We start from the raw sequence: 26,427 nt of genomic DNA on the forward strand, positions 1-26,427 counted from the left end.
AGAGAGGGACAAAAAAGCGGCGTGAAAATGTGTATACCGCCGTTACGACTCGTCGCAAAAGCGAGATTGCGCCCGCGCGAGAACGAAACGATGGTATATTTTCGCGTTAGAATGAGCGAAATTCGCTTATCGCGCGGCGCATTGGAAGCGTAGGTGTATATGTATAGGTATATTCGTATATACACACGCGTGGCTGAGGGAAGAGATAGGCTCCGCGTTGGAGGAAGGAGGGAGGAAAGTAGCCTCGATCGTTATTCATGGATGTTTTTGCTCGTCGTTCCTTTTCGACCTTTTTTGATCCCGCGTATTATATGATGTGCGTACGAGAGCTGGTTCGTTCCGCGAATAACGAGCTCATTATGCCTTCAAGCTTTTTGTTCGTTTGCTATAATCCGTTGAGGTGATTGTACGATTGCAATATCACGAGGAAAATAAGATTCAAAACCCGAATCCCGGTTGATCCCTCGGCGTCGAACCCATCCGCTACACGCGACTATATATGTATAATCCATCGTTGATAAACCTGAAATTCCAGGAAAGAGGCGCGTTTATATATATATATATATATATATATATATATATATATATATATATACACACAACGTTTTTCTCGCGGCAGCCGCGCGCGTTAATCTCTTCCTCTCATTGTTTCGGTAATGAGACGAAACGATAAAGTGGCGGCGCTCGTTCGCGAAAGTTTATCAGCCCGGTAATACAGCCGCGGCCGACTTAGCCGCGCTCGCGGGCTCTTCTATTGTACCCACTCGCGAGATGTCACCGGATTCTCTCTCCCCCGCTTGTGTATATAGCTATATAGAGCTCTGGCCGAGAAGAACAGAGAGAAGAGCTGAAAGCGAAGAAAGAGATCCGAGTGGAGAAACTCGCCGCCAATAGTCCGGGCGATAAGGCGACGAGCCATTAAAAACTTAAATCTCGGATCCCTGCTGCTGCTGCTGTCTCTCGCGTCCATGCTTTATCCTTCTTTTCTTCTCTCGCTGCAGCTTTTCCTTTCTAGCTCTCTTATCGCGCTCCCTTCTTTCTCTCTCGGCCTCTACTTTACGAGTACTTTGGTTAAATCGACTTTCTAATTAATCCTAGCCACTCAGCGTCCCTCTTATTCGTATGAGGCAACAGGAGACTCGTCGATTTTCGCTGGGACGATTCGAAAACCGATGCTATAATCATATTTGCTATTTCGGAGGTTTTCGGGGTACATGGGTATGCAAGCTCAGAAATAGTTCGTATCGATACCTTCCGGGAGCGAATTTTTAACGAGCTGCTTTTGATAGAAGCAATTTTCATATGACGACGTACGAGTTCTAATTTCGTGAGCCGAGAGATAGAGCTGTGGAAAATAATAAATTATTATCCCATCGATCGATCCGTCCAATTGTTCGGAAACCTCGGAATATAGACGTGGATAATTCCGGACTAGCATTCCGTAGACGGACAAAAGTCGCTCTAAAAGTTATTAAAGTATAACGCCTCGTTGTTCCAAGACAGTCCAACAATAACCCTGCGAATCTCAGAGCCGCGAGCAAAATTCAATCCGACCCCTCGTCACTTTCCCATACACACGGCCCAGCAGCTATTCGTCCGAGCATCCCGTGGACACGGGGGCGCATTATGCACGGCCGCAAAGCGCGCTGCGGTATCCAAAGGCCACTTATCAGTCCCGGCGAGCGCTAATCGCGCCGTGCCGCGAATGTATCGAAGCCCACGAGAGCTTGCGCAGCTTGTGTGCGTCTCCCGCACACCCCCCTCGGGTGTATCGATCACGGCGATCATAATTGCTTCAAATTCGAATACGTGCTATAGCAGCAACAGCAGCAGCGCGCCGTGGCCTGTTTCCGCGCGCATACCGGCGGCGACAGCGCGCGAGCTCCGGAAACTCGGAGAATGAGATATGTATAGCCGGAGCGCCTTCGAGCTTGGCTTATAATTGTAATATGATACGATATTATGCTGTCAGCTCTTTTATACGAAACGCGCGAGAAGTCGTTCGTTTAATAATTAGTCTCTGGGGGGGTGCCTACACCTGTACGTACGGACGACCGCAATACGAGCACGAAAACTGCCGGAGGAGCAGCGAGGGCCGCTAATTTCAGATTTTCAATGGCGCAAGAAGGCAGTTAGCAGTAGTCGCAGCTGGTGTGTTTCGCAGCTTAAATTCACGAACGCGAGAGCGAGAGAGAGAAGGTTCCACCTAATAGAGTAGCAGCAGCAGCCAGGAGGGACAGCGAGAGAGAGAGAGAGAGAGAGAGAGAGAGAGAGAGAGAGAGAGAGAGAGAGAGAGAAAGAGCTGTCTGGCACAGTCGAGTGCGCGGCGCGCTGCGGTGCATACGGCAAATTAGTCCGCGATCTCCAGACGGTTATCCCGAGAAAGCTCAGCCTCCTTCTTCTCTTGCACTTGGATCCCGAGGGTTTACCTATTAGATACCAGAGACGCCAGCGTAAATGGGACGATATACCGCCGGCGCGCGATACGACTGTCAGTTAGGACACTGCAGCGGTGTGTCTCGAGTTATACGCGAGATGCTCTTGTTCCGGTTATCATTTCGCAGTCGAGCTGTTTATGCTGCGATTGTCTGTTTAGAGACGCTTTCGATTAATATTTTAAATCGATTACGATGGCGTTGTTTGCGAATCAATTACAAGGGTATAATGGTCGATCCGATCATTTTGAGCGGATACTGTGTACATTAATTCGAATCAAATAAACATCATACGCGTGCGCGTATGGATGTAAATTTAATCATGAGAGAATCGTTCCAGGTGAAGAGCTGCGAATCATGGCTGATGCAAAAAGCTATACTAAATGAATCAATACAATGCGTGTGAAGACATTAGCGATGAATTTTATAAGCACGAAAAAGACGATCCTCCCAGTGTATAGCTGCCGCATCCAGGCGATTCACGAGTAACGCCATAAGCGGAATGAAAATTTAAAACTATAAACGCGATAAAAAAAAAAGAAAGAGTCACAATAAAAGTGAGGCCGGATAAAGAAAGCATACACAGTATACACACGGGCACGCAAGTGCTTGATTGAGCGAGCGAGGCGACAGTGCAATTCCGCGCTCGTAAGGTCGACTATAAATAATGAACTCGAGATCTCTCACGCTTTCCAGAACACTTTTTGCACGAGTGCGCGCGCGCCGCGCCGACGCGCCGGGCTGAGCTAAGCCTCTACTTTGTATTATTGTCAGTTCTTCCTTTCAGCTTTTTCTCCTAGTGTACATCGCGAGCTTCGTTTTATCTCTCTCTTTCTCCGAGCAGTTGATGGAAAAATAGATGATAAGAGCGTGAATCATTTATAACAATTATCTCCCTCGACCTGATGCGCGCGCGAACCTGATGGCGCTGGTTATTTGTTTTTATTGGGCCGAAGGATAGCCGTCATTAGCCAAGGTGAAGAAGATTACGGCCTTTGGGATATGGGATGCTGCACTTTTAACAACGCAGCGTTGTGTATTGCAACGCGTGTGCTGCTTCCGAGATCGAAGTGGAATCAATTATTTTATAAGTCGATTCGATCGTACGGAGTATAATGAGTTTTTATATAAGAGCTCCGGATAAGAATAAACCGGATGATTCGGTCATACAAATAATTAAACAAAGCAATACATACCGCTCTTATATATTCATACCCATTTAGCACGTCCCGATCATAAAAATTCAGATCGGATAAACTCGGATCAAACACTGCAACGCGCTTTAATAAACATACCGTATAAATACTCCGCCAAGCAATAAACGGAATTTTATATATGGAGCGCAAACGATAAAAATATTGCCCTTTTGACGCGAATCAATACATGCGTACACACAGCCGATAGTCTAAAAATCGCGAAAACAATAAAACCTCGCGCAAAGCTCGCATATGTAAAATAAAGCTCTCTCCGTGAAATTCGCGCGTATCTCCGCGGCGAGCTCCAAAAGCACACTTCAACTTTTTTCCCCTAGCATACGTACGGATCGCTAAGCAAACTCGGTCATTTCGTTATCGCCTGAATAAACTATTCAATGCGTTCGCATCGTCAGAGCAAACACACAACAAAGAGGGCGGAGAGAGGAAATTTTATCGAACCAAAAGCGCCGCGCGCTGCACACATCCAGTGTACGTACGCGGGCTCGTTCCATCAGTCTCCCGCATGCAAATCCGCGTAAGATTCTAATCGCCGCCAGCCCTGCGCGCGTGTGTCGCGTATTACGGCCGCGCGCGCTGAGATGAATAAAACAAATTGCAACGTTAGGTCTTCCCAGCACACTCAGGCAGTTGCATAACGCGTTCCTGGAACTCGCTCTGCGGGCGTTTCCGTTCGCGCGCTTTGTCCTCTACGTCGATTGCAGCTCGAGCAGCAAAGGCCTGGATGTGTGCGCGACGCAACAAAATATGCGCCTGTAAACACACGTCGTAAAAGCGGCTCGCTTTGCGATGGCGGGACAATAAAAGCCGACCGGCAACTAGAAATTGCCAGACTCGATCTTTCCCAGAAGATGACAGAGCCACATGTACACACTAGACGACGACGGCGACGGCGATGGTGGAGAGGCCTGCTGCTATCGATTATTAGTCGCGGAAGCTACTGCGATGCATTATTCATGCCTGGCCGCGGCCCTTTTTCTCTCTCCACAGAGGTGTAATAGCTCCGCTCTCGCGCGCGTGTGTGTGTGTGTGTGTGCGTGGGGCTCGAGGCAGACGCGACGTTAGTGACTCGGAAAAGAAGCTATCGAACGCCGAGATTCGGCTTGGGGGAATTAGCCACGCCACGGAGCTCGTAAGCGATACACACCTTCCTTCGCTCAGCGCACACGTTCTCTCGAAAGTAAAAGTGCTTTGAATATTAATAGCCGAGTCGGCGTCGTAAATGCGTCCTCTCTCTTACTCTCAGAGAGTATACGGTTTACGCGTATAGAGGTGAATATTCATACGGCGGCTGAGTCGATCGGAAACGGCAAAGGGGGTGGCAATTTCATTCGATTTGCCGCGATCCGAACACGTCGGAAGAAAAACGAGCAGCGCAACACGCACGGCGCGAGAGCTTTCGTCGGGAGAGAGCTTGTCAATCGAAGCGTTAAACAGCGTCTCGCCTCTGCGCTCAATCGACGATACAAGATTAGTGCTCTCTCTAGCCTTCCGCAGGAATCGTTCGTTCAACGCCATGGGCCCCTCCGGCAGCCGAGAGTGAATAATCATTTCCCCTCGTAACGAGGGAGATCAAGCAGTTTAAGCGCCTCCTCCTCTTTATTCTCCCCCCGTAAAGCAAGAAAGTTCTCCCTCGTGAAACGCCTCGTGATTTTGTTCCGCCTTTCGCGTTTACTCATTAACACTTGGCCGCACATGTCAGACTCAATTTACGAGCGAGCTGGCGCGGCCTGGCTCTTCCTCCAGCACTCTCTCTCTCTCTCTCTCTCTCTCTCTCTCTCTCTCTCTCTCTCTCTCTCTCACCGTCTGGTTGCCGCCTCGCGCGATAAATTTTGCGCGAGCTTCTGCCTCTGGCCGTCAGCGCTGGGGAGCCTGAGGAAGATATTCCGGAAGAACTGGATTAGCGGGAGCAGCTTTGACGCGGCGGCGGACGACGCGCTCAGTGGTGAGACTCCGCGTATTGTCAGCCGCGCGCGGGTATGGTTTTACATCGCGAGCGAGAGGAATTTCGGAGACTATTTACGGGCTTCGTCGGGTTATTTGTGGGCTGGAAACGCGGCTTTGGATTTCCAGGTGAATATGAGCCGGGACACGGCTGAACGAAGGTTAGTCATGCATGAGCTGATCATTTATGTAGGAACACTGGTTATACCGATCGAATGAGTTATTCATACGCTGTATTAAATATACATTTAGATAATCATTTTCTCAAAGAGTCGACTCTAAATTTTGTCCATCCAAGGGGATTATAACATCACAGTCGATAAAGCCGAATCTTCCTTAGTCATCGAAACAGGTCAGCATCGTCGGCACAACTCCCCGGCGATACACGACTAATTAGCTCTCGCGCGTGCAGTCAGCGAAACTAAAATAAGCCACGCGAAGCCTGATTACTTCTCACAATTAGCGTAACTTACGCGCATCCGAAGTTTCATCAAGTCCCGCCGCGCGCGACTCCCCGAGCTCGCATCAGGCGCTGGGAACTCAATCTCATAGACGAGGCTGTATAGCAGGGCCGCAGCGCATCTAGTCCAAATATGCACTATACAGAGTCGATTGGGTCGTCGCGCCAACGCCGGACAGTCCATTGATATATATCCGCGACTTGGACTACCACACCGCGACTCTCCGACTCCCTCGGCGCCTCTTCCTACCCCTATATCTCTCTCTCACACCCTCTCTTTTCATCGAGCAGCAGCAGCGCCGCTGGTTTGTCCTGATCGGCTCTCTCGGGCGCGCGGGCATATTAACGAATATACCGGCTCATAAATCATAGGCAGGGATGGGGCTGCAGCGCAGTGCGCGCGCGAACCAATCGGCCCCGGTGTGTGGCGCGGCGCGAACGAACGTACATCCACGCCCCGGAAATTACGTGTCCGACTCTAAACTCGCGATGATTGATGAGCTCGAGCGCGAGAGAGGGATATATTCGCGGAATGCAATGGCGCTTGCTGCAAGCTCTCTCTCTCTATCCCCTCTCGTCTATACGACACACTACTGCACTCGCCGAAGAGCGAGAGAGAGAGAGAGAGAGAGAGAGAGAGAGAGAGAGAGAGAGAGAGAGAGAGAGAGAGAGAGGGTGTGTGCCAACGACTGCTGTGTATACAGGGAGTGTAGGGCTCTTTGGCTCGCGCTACGCTTTTACTCCTTTCGCGCTGCTCTACAGTCCTGCGCAGTCGTGTTTGTTTTTTGCTTCGTTTCGAGAGCTTTTTCTCCCATCCCGTCTCTGATGTTTCATTTACATCGCGCGTTCGCTCGATTCTCTTCCCAGTGAAAAATTAAAACAATTGATACGGATTTTATTTTTCTATAAAGTTTACTCACCGCCGAGAGAACGTTCGTGCAGTCACTCCGGAACACCTGACTCGCGCTCGAGTTACGCGACTGCGCTTTTTCGCGCCTCGCTCACCCTTTCAATTTTTGATAGGCAAGAAAAAATATGCGATCAAGCTGCCCGATCCCGCGTGAAAAACAACGCAGCTTCGGTCGAAATCAATCAAGATTTGTCTCACCTCTCTCTGACGCGGTAATTTTTATCAGCCACGAGGGGACTGAAAAACGCATGCATCACATCCGCCTCGGAATTGATTTGCTTTTCACGATACCTGGAATAACGCACTTTTTCACGTTCGGATATCTGTTGAACGGGGAAATTGCTGTGAGGACTTGATTTGTAGAAAGAAGTACTGTTTATATTGTACAAAATTATATTTTGTGATTTTTCACTTTGGCTCTGTCGAAAATTATAACTACTTTAAGGAGCTTACTTTACGTAGACATATTATGAATCCAGCGCTGCGTTCTTCCGATTCCTCAAAGCACCCACGAACAAGTGCAAAAGGGACACATATACGTCAAAGGAAAGTATGGACACGCGAGAGCAAAGCAAATCTTCTCAGGCGCTTACATCTCGTTGCTCTATTCGCGCGAAGATCGACTGGCAGCGTCGCACGATTGGGTATCCTTTTCATACGGCCGTACTTTCATTTCGCTCTTGACGCGCAAAACACGTATACCTGCAAAAAATGCCCAGCATATTTTACTCGCGCGACAACGATTTCCACTAGAGTAAAATAAAAACACGCGCGCAGTGGGCGTCGTCTTTTATTTACAACGCGTCGCTCACTCCCGCGCGTTATAATCAGATCGATAAAGAAAAAAAAGAGAGAGAGAAAGTAGAGAGAACGGCAAGCTTCATAAGTGCCGAGGAACGTTGACTGCCCGTTTTATTAGACGCTATCTTTATGCCGTTATTTTTATCTATTCCAAAGGCGCAGAAGGAAGCAGCGAGTAGCCGATGCGCCCGTATACGCAACAACTCGCCCCGGCCTTCTCACCTCTCTCTCTCTCTCTCCCTCTCCCTCTCTCTCTCTCTCTCTCTCTATATATATATATATATATATATATATATATATATATATATATACCGCCGAAGGAAATTCGATTCACTCCCCCCGCCACTAAAAAAACAAGCACTCATATACCGGCGCATACTTACGAGTTTAGTGGCGCGCCGGGTTATGGCCGGGAGCGCGTTGTGCGCAGAATACTTTTTCCTCGGCTCTCTCTCTCTCTCTCTCTCTCTCTCTCTCTCTGTTATATACGCCTTATACATCTCTACGACGGTCACGCTAAGATGCGGGAGATAAGAGAGGAGGAATGGATTTTCTTCCTCGTTCTCGTTAGTCGCCGGACGACAATGCACGCGGAGCTTTGGTACCGCGAGAACAGGGTTTTACGCGCTCAGCGGTGACATGCGTTTGGTGGAATCGTGACCGGGAGAGAGAAAATGGACCGTTGTCCGCTGCAGGTCGAATAATTCAGTCGAGAGAAACGCAGTCGCACCGCGTTGGACTAATCAAACACGCCGATCCCGATGCATCCATGATAAGCTCTCTTTCGCATGCGGAAAAAAAAATTTTGTTAGAAGGCTATACGAACTCAATCCCGCGAATCCACTCCGAGAGCCACTAAACACAGACAATGAAAGAGCAAACGGGCAGTGGTATATAAAGGCGATCGCTTCGGAATCATTTACTGCCCGAATTTATCGGCGTATCGCCGCGCGCGGCACAAGATCCCGCATTGTTCGCTTCCTGTTTTGAATATCGGATTTACGAGGCAAGTTGAGGAGGTGGGCATCCCTAACTTCTGCCGTAAAACTTTGAGCCGCTCTCTCTCTCTCTCTCTCTCTCTCTCTCTCTCTCTCTCTCTCTCTCTCTGGTACAGCGGCGGTTACCTGCACGGCAGAGAGAGAGAGAGAGAGAGAGAGAGAGAGAGAGAGAGAGAGAAAATGCGAGAGCGTGTGAGCTGAGAGTTCCGCCTACTCTAGGTATGGGCACTACTCTGTGTATGGCCCTGATTTCTCAACGCCCTGCAGCACATACATACACACACGTTTGCCAGTCGATACTCCGCGTCTTCCACACTTCTGAAGCTAGCTGCCTGGCTGACATGATAAAGCGCTGTTTCATCGTTTTCGCCGACGATTCTACTCCTGCGGCTGTACTTTATTCCTTTTTTATATCATGAACTTCCGATATGCTTCGGAAGATGGATTCGAGGCTTTTTTGCGGTTTGTGTGTGGTTTGTATTTTGTGGATGAAAAATGTATTTTTTGAGTTTACGTGAATTTCGATTCGTATGGATAAAGGAAGGCAAAGAAACCTTTAATTAGAAACTTCGAGACTCGCAGAAAACACCAGCGAGATATTACTCTTATTTCGCGTCTCTTGTGTTCGATATCCCATAAACTGTCGGAATCGATAAATCGGTGAACCGAAAGAAGAAACGGTCGCGGATACGTCGTATATTGGAGTCGAAGGTGAAGCGAAGAGAGGTATGAGCGTAAAGATGGCGAATAAGCACTATAATAAACGGATACCTAGACTGAAACAATAAACCCACTCTACGTTTACGGCGACGATAAATGAAATTAATTTTTAGTCACACGATGGAATGGAGTGAGGATAGGTGATGCTTTAGAGTTGATAGCCTGGCGGGTTACTCCTTAATCAAGTGGCAGTCGATGATCAAATTCTTCAGAAACGAATTTAGCTTAACGAGTAAAAGACTCTTCCGTGACATTATATTTATTTGCAGATTTAGATTTATGGAACTCACCGTAAAAAAAGTTCGCACCCACAAAATTCACGAGTTATTTTCTTAATTAAAAATTAAAGAATCACCATGAATTATTATTTAAATATTTAAAAAGAGATTTTTCATTGAAACTCGGAAATACCTGGGGATATCGTTGATATTGAGCTGAATTAACATACCGGAGAGTAGCCTGAATAACATTTTATTTATCCTCTCTCTCTGTCTGTGCAGTCGCGCGCATCAAAAATGCGTGAACGGCTCCTAGCGTCTATCAGCTTTAATCATGCGCGCGAGCTAAAATTTATTTTCACGTTCTCTGATCCGCATTAAAATTCATCATAATTGCATTTAATCGACTTCATTTACATATTACCGATATTTATTAACCGTTGCACTTTTATAAAAATAATAAAAATATCGATGAAAAAATCTTTTCTACGCTTCTTCGAACCTCATTATGTCCTATTAATTTTTTCAGTATCTCGTTATTCGAATCACATTATACGCCAATTGAGAATCTTGTCCCAGTTGAAGCGGTTTTATTCAGAATTCCCATCCGAAAAAGAGGTCCGGAAAAAGCGAGACTACGAAGCAAAAGTGGACCGAGAGAGTCCGAAAAGTACAGTCGAGCGCAGCGGGACATCAAATATTTACGGGGCTGTTGGGTGACGAGAACGTCGAACCCTTAAAACTCGGGAAGTAAAAGAGACGACAAAGAAAAGGGGGTATGAAGCCCTGCGGCCTGCCGCATCACTCTGGTAATCATAGAATACGTGAAGAAAGTGAGAAGAGCATAAACCCAGTTCGAGATTCGACGTCGACGGGAAAGACGAGGATGAATGGAATGCGATCGAGGTTTTTGTGAAGAAGTTATACGTGGACGCGATAAAATGATAAGGGATGTGAACTCGGTCACTGAGCTACTTTTGCACGAGGAAATTATGAATTTCCTGCGCTCTACTGCGTTATCGAGAATCCAATTGAGCAACACAAGCAAACCGGTAACTAATCCAACTAATAATTATCGACTGGAAGGCAGATGAATGAATGAGTATCAAAGTCACTTGAAACAATCAGCATCGCTACATAAATTCAATGAAATTCAGTTATTCCATCGCGAGAATCGCAATAAAAAGACAGCGATAGAAAAAGCAGTGGTGGAAAAAAGTCTACAAGCTGTTTATAAGAGATTCCGAGTGATTTGCGGCGATTTTGCAGCCGAGGAACAAAAAGCGGACGGCATGAATTTTTCAAATCCTCAGGTAGACGGACAGGAAGTTTTTAAGAACGCCACCAGCGAATATCGATCTCTTCCTCACTCTCTTTTCTTTTTTCTCCTCGGCTGCTCGCATTCGGCGGCCGTATCAATTTGAAGATTTATCACTACTTCTCTGGAAATAAGCTTTTCTTTTCCAAGACTCCCGCGTAGATGTATATATATATATATATATATATATATGTGTGTGTGTGTGTGTGCGTAGGTGTACGCGAGTGGGGAAGAAAATCGCTCGGCGAATATAAGCTCTCGCTTGCGAGCGCGTCCCGAGACGTGGTAATTCAATTTTCTCGGCTCGCGCAGTCTTTCATCACCATAGCACAGAAGCAGCGGCGTCGGCGGCGGGGACGAAGGCAAGGATTTTGTTCCCTCTTTTGCCGCGCCGCTTCGTTAGCTTTTCTCTCTTTCTCTCCCTTTCGTCCCTCCGTAGTATAGAGGCACACTAGCGCACACAGAAAGACCCGCCCGAGTCTTCGGAGAGTCCTAGACTCGGCCGTATAAATTATTTCGCCTCCGATGCTAGTAGGCAATTTCCGGCCGCCTCGTGATTCCGCCATTTCACGCGCCGCGCTCTTAATAATTCAGCCAGCGCCGGGGAGCGTTGTAGCCGTGGAGGGACCTCTCTTTCTCTCTCTCTCTCGCTTTCTCTGTGTTGGAGAAGGACTTGGCCCATTAGAGCGATATTTCCGATTGGTCCCGCGCAGCCGGTATAGCATACCTACCTATATACCTGTTCGGAGCTTTTTATAGAAGCCGGATATTTTTATTATGTTTGCCGCCGCGAAGCACGATTGATATTGGCTTCTGCGGTAATAACTTTGGCCTCGGCGGCCCGCGCGATTCCATGAAAAAGTTGTATTACGAGCGCTAGGTATATAGCTCGAGATAGAGAGATGAAAGGATTTTTCAAACGCGCTAATGCGCTCGCTGCCAGGGCGGCGAATGGATTTTTCGCTCTGTAAAAGCAGCGAGAGCTTTTCTAAAGAAACTTCCGATGTTCATATTCGGTCGGTCGTCTTTTCGACTAATAATTCCGCAAAAGGGCGGGAAAATATAGGCAAAGTCATTGTTCTCTCTCTCTCTCTTTCTCGCTCTCTGTGAAGCACAAAAGTCAGAGGGCCCAGGGCGTGTATAAACTAAAACCAGTTTACTCTTCCAGAGGCGCACGTATATAGTTTGAAAACGTTGCTGTAACAAAGTCCTCGACATTGCATCCCCTGCGCTCGGAGAGATAGAGAGAGAGAGAGAGAGAGAGAGAGAGAGAGAGAGAGAGAGAGAGAGAGAGAGACAAGAGAGCGCGCGGTAATGCCTTTTGCGCCGCGTCCAGTGTGTAAGCAAAGAGAATGCAGGTGCAGGCGGACAGGATAAAGGCGGCCAAAGGCGAAGTGATTCGATAAACTCGGAAAGCCAGACGTCGAGGAATGGAAGGACTTGCGCCAGCAGAATTCGAGAGCCGTCTATTGTATGTTTCTCTTCTCACTCTGCCACTCTCTCGAGATGTGTTTGGAAACACGCGTCGTTTTTCAGAAATTTTCGGCGAAACGCGTCGGCCTGTCGGTGCAGGAGAAAAAGGAACTTGATATTGAAGGAAGCAAGATTATTAAAAATGCAACGCGTATACGTATATGAAAGAAGTTTCCGGCACGCACGCGATACGCGCGTTCTTCTTCTTGTTTCCCCGACAAACACGAACGCGCGCCGCGCAAGTACAATACTCGCACGTGTGACGCTCCGGCACGCGAGCGAACAACAGTCCGAAAAATCTGTCGCTTCGTCAACGCGGCGCAGCTTAACGCGTGTGATTTGTCAATATTAACCAAACTCCGTCCGACTCACTTCCTACTCGCAAACAGCAACCAGTATTTCCCCTGCATTGACTCCGGAAGTAGCCGCATCCTTTAGCCATCGGCATCATCCGCGCTTTACCGATGTCCATTCGCACGTCCTTGGCAGACACTTCCCGACGATAAGCGCGCAGCGAGCTCGGCAGCGCCGAACTAACGATAATATCGCACCGCGGCAAAGCTCGCTCGTAATCGATAAAGCTCTCTCTCTCTCTCTCTCTCTCTCTCTCTCTCGCTCTCTCTCTCTCTCTCTCTCTTGGCTCGAGCCTACAAGCCAATGCACTCACTCCGGCTATCTCTCGCTAGGTTCCATCTGGAAGTTTGTTCGGATATAGACGCGCGCTTGATTCTCAGCTCACGTATATTGAGGCGCGGGAGCCGAAGTCTCCGCGTCGAAGTAATTCGGAGCTTGACCCGGAAAAATATATCGCAGCAGCTGCGGGATCTCGAAAAACACGCGCAATTATAGTTTTCATGGCTTTTCATAACTGCGCTACTCATTTTTTTTTATTTCCGACTCTGCAGCGCGATAAATGCTTGTCAGATAAGCCGATAGCTTGTATATACCTATACTCGTGCGTAACACTTTTTCCTTACTGTCTTTCCGAGAAACGCGCGTGGATGAGCAGCTGCGTCCGACTATTTCCAGTCCTTACCACTTAGCCGCTTATACGTACACGCGCGGGATGTACTCGTTCTTCAGCGATTCTAGCATCTCGTTAACTGGCTTCCATTTTCCACTAACCAGCACCTTCAAGCCGTATGAGTGTACGTATGTTTCCCCAGCGTGTCCTAGAAACGTCGTAAAAAGCGTCCGTAGCCTGCAGCCGTAGCACGGCGGAAAAAGACGGCGAAGAAAATGCAAAAGAGACAAGTCGTCGTCGTCGTCGCCGTCTACTGCCTAACAGAAGGAAGAGACAAAGCGCGCTCACTAGTCTACTCCAATTATCCGGCTTGTAAGTCGTAAAATTTGCAACGGCCGCCGCTCCCTCTTGGATAATTAATTGCCCATTTCTCGCTACACAGCTATATTGCAATTTTTTTTTTGTTCGTTTCTTTCCACGACTCTTCTCGATATCACCTGCTCTGCCAATTATCACGGCAGAGGTCGAAGTTCTATACGATCCTTTTGCGCCGCTATAGTTTCCATTATGCAAACTCGATAGTGAATGTTATACGCGGATCTCTCGAGGACCCTCGAGCGATACGTAATTGATGCTCTCGTTCGCAGTTGAGCTTGTGTTCGCCTATAGAGACGGAGCGTCGAATTCACTGGCTTGTTATTTATGCTGGATTTTGGATACAATGGACTCGCTGCCATTATTTGTGTCTTATACGTAATTTGGTTGTGTATAGGATGGAGATTGAGTTTGCAATAACAAAAAGAAGTATTGTATGGAACCGTTCTCGAATTTTCGGAACGATTCGTAATCGGAGAGACTTTTTTCAACGCGGTAAACAAAACTATTCCTGAAGCAGAGTATCCGACATTTTAATTTCAAATATTGGCATTTCTACTTCGTTTAAATCGTTTCCATCGCGTGTCTATGATTTGTTAAAAAGTTCGAGGCAGATCCTGCATTTTTACTCAACTATTTTCATTTCTCTCGGCGTCAAAAAAACACGCACCGAAATTAATTTTCTTCCCACACGTCGCACTATACTTTCCTGATGTTTCAATAAAGCGCAGTTTCAATTTATACCCCCACCCCCCTCGTCCTCAGTTCCTCTCATGCCGACAAATTAACATAGTTTAAAAAGCCATTACATCGCGGTCTCGTAAAGAAGTCTAAGCGTACGTCCCCGCAGTTTATACCTTAACGACCGCCATACGACTTTGGTTCCCCGCGGCACCGAAGAAAGACATAAAAAGCTTCAAAATTAATACAGAACTACCCTGCACAGTATCGACTCCCCCCGTGAACGCAACAAATTTCTCAACGCAAGCGTCTCCCTCTTATTATCAGGTTATTCAAAAACACCGCCTACATATACTGGCAAAAATGTGGAAATCGCTGAAAGCCACCGCGCGCGTGTGTGTGTGGAGTTACACGGAGTCTCTTTGTTCGCAGCGTCATCCTTTTTCGTGTGAAGCTCGACTGCATCCCTCTCCCTTTTTTGCGAGAGGGAGAGCAGCAGCGGCGGCGGTAATTACGTGCGAATGCCCGCCGCGGACTCTTGTCTCTGACGCTTAGAGAAACGGAATTGCAGCTTTTTCATCTCTTTCTGTCCCTCTTTTTTTCTCATAGTTCTCGCTCTTGACGTGCGGTTTTCCCTCTGCACAGCTCGGAAGCCCAAGTAAATTTGAGCGAGTGCGTGCGCGAGCTGAACTGCGCGCGGAAAAAGCGGCAAAGCGTGTGCGGCTACAAACGAATGGGAAATTAGGAAAGCCGCAGCGATGAAACTCTCGCGTTGCTTTGTAAACAAGCGAAAGCTCTCTCTGTTTGCGCGCGCGCACATGTGCGTGAGTTTGAGTTTCACTGGGTTAAGTGCATAAGAACGCGCGGGTAAATGCACAGTGACACCTTGTGTTATGTATTAATTTTGCGTTTGTGCTCGGAGGGCAAATATGCCGGAGTCGTCTGGAACGACGCTGTTTGATTTGTGGACTATACTACATCGCAAGTAGGCAAAAAAAAAAAATAAATAAATAAATAGTTTGGACTCTCCACTAAAGAAGCTGCTGCTACCTCGTACGGTTCGATGACTAACCGAGTTTCGTTTTTCCCGCGCAAACGAACCAAAAAATACTCCTCACTCGTTCCTCTGATCTCTCCAATTCCGGTGATTTTTAATTAAATAAACCACACATACAGAGCGCGCGATAAAACGCAGAAAATAATCGTAATTGAAAAAAAGGTGCGGAAGGCAGGTTTGGATTTTTCAAAATTAAAAAGTTCCCCGGCTGCTTCCATCGTCTTTCGCATCTATACCGATCACGTGTGCATTCACGCTGCTGTCGACTACACACGGGCATAACGACCTAGTTTCCAGCGGCACTCGCGTACGTGTGCATGCCGCGGCGACGTACACGGCCATTCGCCCAAGCATTGAAAAAGCCAAGAGAGCCGCACTGCGCCGGTCCCCTTTATCGACAAGTCGGCCTTTTCACGCTGACAATGCCTCTTGCCGTGTCCAAGTTCTTTGTCTTTCAGCCCCGCGCTACGCAGCCTCACTGCATCCATATCTACGCGTATTCACGCGACGTCGATGCTGCTATACGTCTTGTACACTAGCGCTACGGGCTCGGAATTAGTGACAGTCGTTTTCATTCGTCTCGCGTACAACGACGAATATTTCATAAATTTACTCAACAATCCACTGACGTCTCGATGCGATGCTTCGTCGCGTTTAACTCAATTTATCGAGTACTCTCCAATGCGCGTAAATAAGATTTTCACAGTCGCGCAGCAGCTCAAAATTTAAGCCCGTCTGGTCGTCGCTCGCCTTTTTACAAATTCAGATGTAAATATTTGACTCGGTGAGATTTTCCAAAGGTTCGAAGTCTTTCGTTTCTCCGAGTCTGTGCATCATCGGCGTCTTACAGAAATATGCAGAGCACAAAGCGGCAAGAGGAAGTCGAAGTCGGCACAGCGATTCGCGTATAATCGTCGTCGACTGCAGGGAAGAAACGCCGTCGTCGCTGCTCCTGGCGGAAAGACGAGGACGGAGAATGAGTCACGGAGGAAGTAAATGAAGCGAAGCAAAGTAAACAAGCGGAAACGAGCGTTCGCTGAGATAGATACAGAGTGAGGTAAAGGAACCGGAGAGGAAAAGAGCGACCGAGTAGAGACGCTGCGAGACTATCTGCGCCGGGAACGCTTTATATAGCCTTGCAGAGTCTTCTCGTGTCTGCGCTTCAACTTCGTCGTCTGTGTGTGAGCTATTCCGCGCGCGGAAGGCAAGTGTAACAACGGGATTTAGCCGTCTAATCCAAAACTGTTCGAGAGCGATTCCGAAGTTGTTGGAGATTTAAATGAAAAAAATCATACGTTTCAACAAAGCGAACATTACGCGAGAACCAATCGCTCCTTCCGAGAAACGCCCCATCGGAGTTCCTTTAGCGCGGGATGTGTAAATCGTGGAATTCTTCACTTCATGTACTCCGTATATACTCCGCGTTCGAATCGTTCGATGCTGATTTTCAGATCCGGAGGAAAAGTGCTTTCGCTCTTACTCGTTTTTTTCTTCTTAAACAACACGAGAATCGAGAAACCGAGGGCGATGACGAAGGAAAGCTGAACGACAGAGCAAACGGCCTGAATTCCGGGCGCAGGAGAAATCTGCTGAGAAAATACGCGGTTCATTGTGCCATCGCTAGCAGTTTGATAAATTGTATATACTTTGGCTCTCTCGCTGTTTCTCTCTCGCTTTTTCACTGCTGCTGCTGCTGCAGCTTTCGCTCCGTGTGTACATACTCGGGGCAGAGAAATATACATGCCGAGCATTTGGAAATCCGTTCGACGAAAATGCAAACAAACCTACCTCTGTCGGATTTAATCAGACTTTAGGATCCTTTCGTGATTTGCAGCCTCGCCTTGAAACTACAAACGTTTCTCTCTCGGCGAAACAAAAGCACACATCAATTAGTGTGCAACGCGACGCCTGACTGAACTCACGCATTACTACTTACGCCCTCACAATCTTCGTGTAGAGAATAAAATGGAAACTCACCTTTCCAAACCGGTTGCCCGTCAAATTCCAAGGCAGTTCTCGCACGCATACACCCAGTATAACAGCGCAGCTGCAGCGGTACGCCTGTAACAAAAAAAGGAATGGGAAAAATCAAGCTTTCGCAGATTCAATCTCCTCCCTCTCTCTCCGCTGTTTTCTTTCGCTCTCCAGCTTCGCGCGCTTTTACATTTCAAACAGCGTTCGAATTTCAGTCGGGGCCGAGCACGCGCACACACAATGCCCCGTTCGCTCTCGCGACTTTTTCAATTTTGCAGATCAGCGACGCGCGGTATAATAACAGACGAAGGAACACACGTATACACACGTTGCAAGCGTCGTCGGATAAAGCGATCACGCGTGAGCTGGAGAGAGGAATTAAATAAAATCGAGGAGCCATTATATGCACAAGAGAGAGCGGCGGCGTAATTCGAACTAGCGGCGTACTTTAATAACAACCGAGCTGCAGGGACCTTTGTAATATTTAACGCGATCGTGTTTCTCTCGCTCTACACACACGTTTGACTAAATCGAAATTCGATAGTCTGTGCGTGCGGACATGCGATTAGTTTTAATTGAATTTGCTTAGACGCTTTTATTCGGCCAATTAGCCAAGCTCGATGATTCTCTTTTACCGTTGTTAAGCGTTCGTTTTACGTAAACGAGTAATTTCTCGATGAAAAAAAGAGGTAAAGAGAAGGGAAAAGTAGAAAAAATCCCGCGATCGAGAGAGCGAGTGTATGACACGCTCCCAAGACACGAGAATAGCGATTGCAAAGTGGCAGCAGCCCTCGAGTGATCAAGTCTCTCGGAGTTTCAGAGAGCACTCGCGGGAGGCAACGAGAGAGAGAGAGAGAGAGAGAGAGAGAGAGAGAGAGAGAGAGAGAGAGAGAGAGAGAGACATACACACATAGCGAAAGCTCTTGTCGTCCAGTGTGCAGTCGACAAGGGGAAACCGCAGATGCAGGATTTACGCGTTCTCGCTATATATAGATGCTTTCATTTTTCCGTGTACCCCCGAGCACGTATAAACACTCACACACAGGATCTCTCTCTTTCTCTCTCTTACTCCCGAAGCTGATTTATTTTCCAAGTCACGACTCGCAGCGGCAGCTCCGCAATTTTATTGCCATCGAGATCCTCGGGGCGACGACGGTATCGGGGGCTGGCCATACGTGCGGTGTGTGTTGTTCCTCGGAGTACCTGTGTAATACCGCAGCGTATTCTCTCTTTCCTTTTTTTTTCATTTTTCCACCGACGCGTTCCGGTCCTTATTATTTGTATCGCTGCTTACCTCTCAGCCGACGAGGCGGATAAATAAAGCAAAGTGATCTTCAATGAGCTGGCGCGTCTTTTCTTTTTAATCAGAGGCGGTCACGTCGGATCGCCCGCGTTGTGTTTTCCTTTTTGTTCTCTCTGCTCTCTTGCGGATATTCCGTGCACTGATGAAATATAAATTTTTGCTCGCTCTTTTGTTTCGGGTGCCGGCGCATTTTGTTTACCTCGATATACGGCTTATTGATTTACGTTAAAATCTGTATTCAATATGTGGGATTTCAAGCTTAAATTGCGGACGCGGCAACGAGAATTCTGCTCGATATCACCGCTCTTTACTTTGATTTTTTAACTTCAAGACCGAATATAAAATATAGATTTAAAATACCGTGAATTGCGTTTCTTCAAAATTGTTCCACTACTCATATTTTTCGAATTAATCTCATATCGCGAAATCCCTGCTGCTCGTCCCAGATAGTCGGTATACGAGGCACAAGCAAGCAGCGCGCAACTATTTGTTCGCAATCGATTTTTGAGTTCCTCTTTCTTTGGCCTCGTGTGTTTTTTCCTTTTACGGCGAGGCCATTACGATGCCGCGACGATGCAGCCTTTATTTCATATCCCGCATAGATGACTGGCTAGGGTCTATGTTCTGTTGCCGCGTTCGACTTTTTTTTCGTTGTATTGGGAGATGCCTCGCACGCTCGCATTTGTTCCATCGGGCGAATGAGTGTACGTGCAGTGTAGCTTTGGTAAGAATTTCGCGTTTATTACGATTAAGATACTTTGGCGTTAAATTTGCAAATCTACGTATCCTAAATCAAATATTCGTCGGTAACTGTAGGAAAGATCTCTCATATAATTCGCATTTATGATATTACGAAGCGATAAATTTTCTATAACTGGAACACGTTGCATTAGTTTCGTGAAATTATTCAGTTATCGTTAATTCCATAACACCGAATTTGTGACAGTTGAAATATCTCGGTATCGGTGTACTGTGCAAATTCGGTGAAATTATTTAGTCGCGCAAATAATCAAATAACGTTCGAAGGATAAACAAGAATAACGTGAAATTATTATACCGATGGATAAACACAGGTGCAACAACCAAATCGATAACGATCCATCAGACTGCACTCATCAATCGTTGCATCAGCAGAAAAAAAGTCAAATCCCTTCAACGAAAATTCCCCCATCGAAAAACTCTCCTACCACCTATCCCTCATTAGTTCCACTCGAACCTGAGCCAGCCAACAGGGATGGCTCTTCCGAATTAACGATTTTCACGGTCTCCCCCCTCCGTCGTCTCTTTTCCCACTGCAGACCTTGATCGACGGATGAAGAGACGAGATCAAATAGCCCTTCCCTTGCGCGCGAAAACTTAGAACCAGCCGCCTCGAATTAAAAGTCCCGCGAGCAAATTTAAGTTCCTCCTCCCCCCCGCCCCTCTCCTTTTTCGAGGGTAAAAAAGGGAGGATGAAACTGATATATACATTCCTCCCGCGCACGACGATCGTTCTTTCGCTCGTTGTCGTTCGGCTGCGCGCGGCTGGATTACGGGGTGGCGAGCACTGTCGAGACTATACCTTTCCCTTCTCGCAGCGTGTCGGAGGCTCGCGCGCGCTGCCAGATAAGATAAGGGTGAGAAATCGCGCTGTTCCTGAATGCGGTAACATTAGAGCTCAGCCCCGTGACTCTCCAACAGCGCGCTTCCTTTACATCCGCCTTCGCCTCACCCCCTCTGCCCTCTCCCTCTCCATTTCCTACCTCCTCTTCTCTTTCTCCCGTTACAGCTAGCAGTTCTTAACGAGAGAAGCCGCTGCTCTGCCGGGACGATTAGGAATTCGGGGCCTGCCTGAATGCAAGCTTACTCGCGTAGGGAGAGAGAGAGAGAGAGAGAGAGAGAGAGAGAGAGAGAGAGAGAGAGAGAGAGAGAGAGAGAGAGAGAGAGAGAAAGAAAGAAGAAAAATTTCCTTTGGCAAGCTTGATTTTCTGGAGGTGCAGTTTTTGCCCCTTTCGCGATGGAGAAGGACGTTTTGAATTTTTCCTTATCGACGGAGCGAGGAGAAGCGAGCTGTAATGCTTCACGTGTTTACGCGTACGTGCGCAGGATGGCCTGGCGCATAGAAGTTCTCCCTGGGTGTAAATAAAATAAGTCGTGATAAAGTGGGCTCTGCTCTAACGAAATTACCATATACCAGAAAGAGAGTCTTGAGGACGGTAAAGATCTATTTTAAAAGTTTCACGGTAATTTAGTGGACTTCTTTCGAGGGTGGCGGAAAATTTCTTCCCATCAACCTGATTTCTCATTCAGCCTGAGAGAGGAGCGCCGCCGTGCAGGAGAGAGAGAGAGAGAGAGAGAGAGAGAGAGAGAGAGAGAGACGGGGACTTCTTAACCTTCAAATATTCATCGCCATACTAACCCCTTGAAACAACTTACTAAAAGAGAGGATACTGACCGACTTTACTAAGACAATGTATATTTAAGGTCCTAAACTGTGTGTCTCTTTCCATCCACTTTCCTCCCGTAATACGAGCTGAAAATGATGTCACTCTAAAGCTCTCCTTCTCTCTCTCGTTTTCTCTACCTAGCTACTCCGGTACCTACCATTATGCTAAAGAGTTCGCGGCTAGTTCGCGCCAAGGGCGTCGCATGTCGCGAAACTCTTTTACTTCGACTATCTTCGCTTTTTTTGACTTCAAATTCGGTACTTTCTTCGCTCTGCCTCGAAATAATAATGGGCAGCGAAAAGAGGGAGAAAGTCATCTCGCGACCGCGAAGTAGAAGAATAACGCGGATGCGCCGTTGAACGACTCGTTAAATTATTTCGCGCACTTGAGTTCAGAAGATGACATAAATTCTGAGATTTACACGTCTTCATTTTTTTTAATGTCTGGGTTAATGATTAGCACTGAGATCAATCGTAATTAAACTTCGTAGCCTTTTGAAGGTAATTTTATCTAATGTGAGAACGGAAGTCAATATAAATAAGCTCTGCGAGCTTTCCTTTATAGCTTAACACTTGTCGCTGTACATTCCACTCGTATTTACTTTAAACTACACGATCAATTCGGGTAAGCTATTCCAACGGCTTAGAGCTTAATTCCGTAAGTATAGCAGTGGATGACCATCGATCAAACGTATGTGCACCTAAATTTTCACACCAGGAACATACGCGATGCTCGAGCTTTCAACCCCCAAAAATAGTCTATCCAATTATAAAGCTCTGCAAGCAGCGACGGAGGCGCAAAACAAGCTTTCAATGTCTATAACTGACAGCGGGTAGTACTGTGCCTATCGGGTCCTCTCTCTTTCGGAAATGCAAATCCACGCTAGCAGCGAGGTAGAGACTGACGGCAGTACGTAGAATACGCCTCGTGGCAGGCAGGCATCATCATCGGTATGCGGCAATCGCTTCTTGCCGGCACTGCACGCACGGCTCAGCATTACACGTGTGCGGCATTACGCGAGTATGCACACAAAGGGAGAGAGAGGGGGGAGGGGGAGAGCGCGTAGGAGGCCCTGCTCGAGCTATGCCATGCTCAATTTACTTAAAACCCCAACCCACCTTGGTACCCGTAGGCACACGGGCACACAGGGGCTGATTGTGAAAGCAGAGGCTAGGCACGAGTCAGAGAGATCCGATTGTTGCCAGACACGCCCGGCATGAGCACCGAACGTTTGTCCCTGCTTATATGTATGTACGTGCGAGCAAACAAGCTCGCCTGCATGCATCGGGCTTTTGCTCATTTTTTCCTCCAGCAGTTTAACACTGCAGGCTGTAAGCTTCTTTGATTTTTATTTTTCCCTTCTCGCGATTAGACGAGAAAAAGAAGAACCGAGTGAAAAAGCGTGAGCGCATTCATACGCGAGCGTAACAAGATGTAGTTCTCTCCTTAATTTTTTTCGTCTGCGCCTACTTTTTCTTCCCTCTCTCTCTCTCTCTCTCTCTCTCTCTCTCTCTCTCTCTCTCTCTCTCTCTCTCTCTCTCTCTTGAGATTCAAATGCCAGATTACTACTGCTCCGGTCTCTACGGCGAACGCGTGCGGCGAATATTTTTTTGCGGGACTTTCTTCTTTTGTTTTCAGTCCGGGCAGTCGGATAAGGCTCTCTCGCGCGGCGAGACTAATGTGGAGGTGTCAAGAGCTCTCTCCCCGCGTTTTTTTTTCGAATGAAAGATCAGAGATTCGCGTGGGGAGAGGCAGTTTGATTAAATCTCGAGCTCCCTCTCTGTGTTTCGGCTCGTTTGAATAATTGACTCTTTCAGGAGAGTGCAGCGCCTCGGAACGAGTTTATTAGTTATGAAGCGTGCTTTATCGCGGGAAAGGTTTTACTTTCCGAATCGATGGAATGTCGAACTGAATGTTTGATGGCGGCTAACTTATTGAATTGGATGGCGCGTGTTAAATGACGTTTTCGCGCGCGATAACGCGATAGTTGAAAGCTGAAAGTAAACTATTTGGCGGTTCTAATTGATTTGAAAATTTTGAATATTTCAGGTATCCTGCTGTGACACTTTTTTAAAATATACGGTAATATCCAGTGCAATCGATACATGCAGCGGCGCAGCCCGTATAAAGCGTTTGCATGAACTAGAGAGAGATAGAGCAACCGTTAAGTGACAATATAATTGAATCAATTAATTATTACCCGGGCGAAATTGGCCGATGCAAATAACTGCGAGAGAGAGAGAGAGAGAGAGAGAGAGAGAGAGAGAGAGAGAGAGAGAGAGAGATGCAGCTGATAGAATATTCCTTTGGTGTGCTTTAGAGACGGACGGAGAGATGCAAGCTGCTCTTTAAAGAAGCTTATTAGCATGTTATTACAGCCTGGTCTGATAACCATGTACAAGTACGGAGGGCCTACTTCTGGTTTCTACCTCTTTCGAGTGGAGCTTTGGACAAAACGCATTAATAATGTTCGCTGCTTCTCGCGTGCTTTCTTTTTTTCTCAGTTACCATCGACAAGTGTGTTTTTCTCGAGCAACCACGAAAGTTGTGGATTTCGTCGTTTGACATATTAATTAGCATCAACTTTACATTTGTATTCTAATAAAAGATGATTCATTCTATTTGTTCTCTAATTGGACGCGTGTTCGAAGTTGCTAGTTGGGTTCAAATTTAGGATTTCATAATCATATCATTATTTAATGAATGCATTAGCATTTCACGCATTTCAGCTAACAATAGGATCGCGTGGAAGTCGTCGCTGCTAATGCCAAAAATAGAAACAGAGTACAGTTACGCATACTTTGAATTGATAAAATGTGTAACAACAGTATAAATTACAGTAGAATTCGCAGAACACTAATCAGTCATTTATACTGTTAAAAGCTCGTTACCTAAATTGCTCGAATACCTGAAAGTAGAACAAGAGAGTCTCTGGTCAGACGGATAATCACTAAATCGTTTTACGACAAACATCCGTTAAACAAATTCTGTTCAAACGTACGAATGCAACTGTTGCATACGCGCGAAGTTTAATAGAAGGGGGCTTTTAAAAATTGATCTAATTCAAACATACCACAGAGCTGTTAGCCCGTAAAGTGAGTGCATACCTTCGTACTACTCACCATTTCTCTCTCTCTCTCCCTCTCTCTCTCACTCTCCCTCTAGCCCTTCTCCTCTTCTCTCCGCGGCTGAGCACTGGTATGTGTAGAAGGCAAAGCTGGGGGGAGGGATCGAGAGCACTGCAACTGTGCAGCCACATGTATAGCTATATCCTCTTCTTGAAGCTTTTTTATGCCCTTGGCAATTTTAACTTTTAAATGGAACGGGAGGCGGCTGCTATCGAGGGCACCGCGCAGCTGAGAGTGAAAGAGAGAGAGAGAGACTTTTGCGTCTTCCAAATCAACACCCTTGCTACCGTCGCCTTCTTTCTTTCTCTCTTTCACGCTCAGCGGCTTTTACATTTAATGGCTTCTTCTTCTTCTTGCCCAGGTAAAAACCATCTTTTTCGCTGGGGTAAAATTATACGGGTGAGCGAGAGAGCGTGAAAGAAAAAAAGGGAGATATAGCATAGCCAGTTAAGCTGCAAAAAGCGATGAATTAATAGCCGCTAATTAGTCCATATTTAGAGTCGTGTGCCGCGAAAATAGCTTAGCTGGAAAAGTAATTAAATGAAACAAAGGATAAAACCTTAATCGCTGTGAGCGAAGTAGAAAGTATGGTTTTTGCATCTAGGAAATGTAGAAATATAGATAGAAGAGCGAAGTAAATGTTCCGAAAAAAGTTAACATCGCATTATCAGGTTTTTAAATCACCAGCAGCGCGGAAATTCGGATCCAGCAATGTAATTCAATTTCCAAGCTTACTCCGTTAATGAGAGCAGCGCAACAAGGTCATAAAAGCATTATTCGCGGAACTGTAAAATTCAAAAGTAGCTAGTCGCTTTGCGCCTCATATTCTTCGAGTTACAGAGAGCCAGTGAAAAAGCCAGGCGTTTCATTGTCTCTTCCGCAATAATTTTCCGTTTAGACTGCTGCGTAATGAAGGTTGTTGTATGCAAAATAGCGGCTGCCGGTATTTGTTTTCCTCTCGTTTTTTGTTCCTCCTCCCCCTCATGCAAGAGTGAGAGAAGGCGAGAGCGAGTGGAGGGAAAAGCGCAGATCCGTGGCCGCATTATGCTGTCAGATATTTACAAACCTCGTTTTCCGCGCTGCAAACCGTTGTTATATACACTCTCCGGTGCATAATTAACTCTCGCAAAAGTTAAAACTGATATTGTAATGCGCCTTTGAAGAGGAAAAATAATGTACTCGCCGCATCCGCGCATTGTCGGCTGTATACGCTACATTAAGGTTCAAAAATAAACTGTGAAATCATTGTTGATCAGATATTATGACTTTATTGAAATCTCCTAACGATCAGGTCCTGGTGTGACCTTCTCTTACAAGTTGTCGCCGAGAACTGACGCTCTACTCATTAAACGTCGCCGAAAACTCGGGCCCGCTAAAACAAAGATGCTTTCCCGAGGACTACCGAAGAGACTCGAAGCAGTGCGCGCGCTCCTCTATATATCTACAGCTATATGTATACACCCAGTCATGTGCCTCGACTCTCTGGCCTGTCAGTCACAGATCGCCCCTTTAGCCTTTCCGCACTGAAAGTGACCTTCAAAATCCGTGGAGTAAACTCCCTACTGAGGTCGTGGCAGTCTAGGAATGATTATAAAACCACTCGTAACCGTATTGGCCTGAAGCCACGAATCGCATTGTCGATTCACGGATATGAGAGCCAAATGACGGAGAAACGTTCGCTAAAACTACTAATAGGTAGAATATATTATTGATAAAGAATAAATACGCCGCACTTGCTATTATCCCTAGTGACCTTCGAGTTATTTCGCTTCCGCGTATCTTGCGGGTGTATGCATAAGCTTTGAATTTGAGATTAATCGACAACTTTCAGCAGCGCATAAATGTTTTTTCTCTCCGGCGAGCCTCGAGGGCTCAATCGCGTGGAGCTTTTCTTCGTGAAAAGCACAAAACTTAATTTTATCAGTAGCAAACTTTTTCCGCGCGGTTATTTCTCCCAGAATACAGTCGTCGATATGGTCTTTTCAAAAATACAGCTACAGTGTCCCGGAAAAGGTCAGCTAATTCAAT

At 46.8% G+C, this 26,427-nt stretch overlaps 1 protein-coding gene across 10 annotated transcripts in view; it reads right to left on the reverse strand.

Annotated features, from left to right (window-relative positions):
* The window catches only part of LOC100121249 (tyrosine-protein phosphatase Lar), a 321,079-nt gene that overhangs the window by 259,668 nt on the left and 34,984 nt on the right, over positions 1-26,427 (reverse strand). For all 10 annotated transcript variants that reach the window (XM_032598649.1, XM_032598645.1, XM_032598644.1 and 7 more), the window contains one exon: positions 17,546-17,629. The gene's annotated coding sequence lies outside the window, so the exon portion shown is untranslated. The remainder of the gene's footprint in view (positions 1-17,545; positions 17,630-26,427) is intronic.

Source organism: Nasonia vitripennis, chromosome 3 (genome assembly GCF_009193385.2).
Source record: "Nasonia vitripennis strain AsymCx chromosome 3, Nvit_psr_1.1, whole genome shotgun sequence".
Classification (NCBI taxonomy): domain Eukaryota; kingdom Metazoa; phylum Arthropoda; class Insecta; order Hymenoptera; family Pteromalidae; genus Nasonia; species Nasonia vitripennis.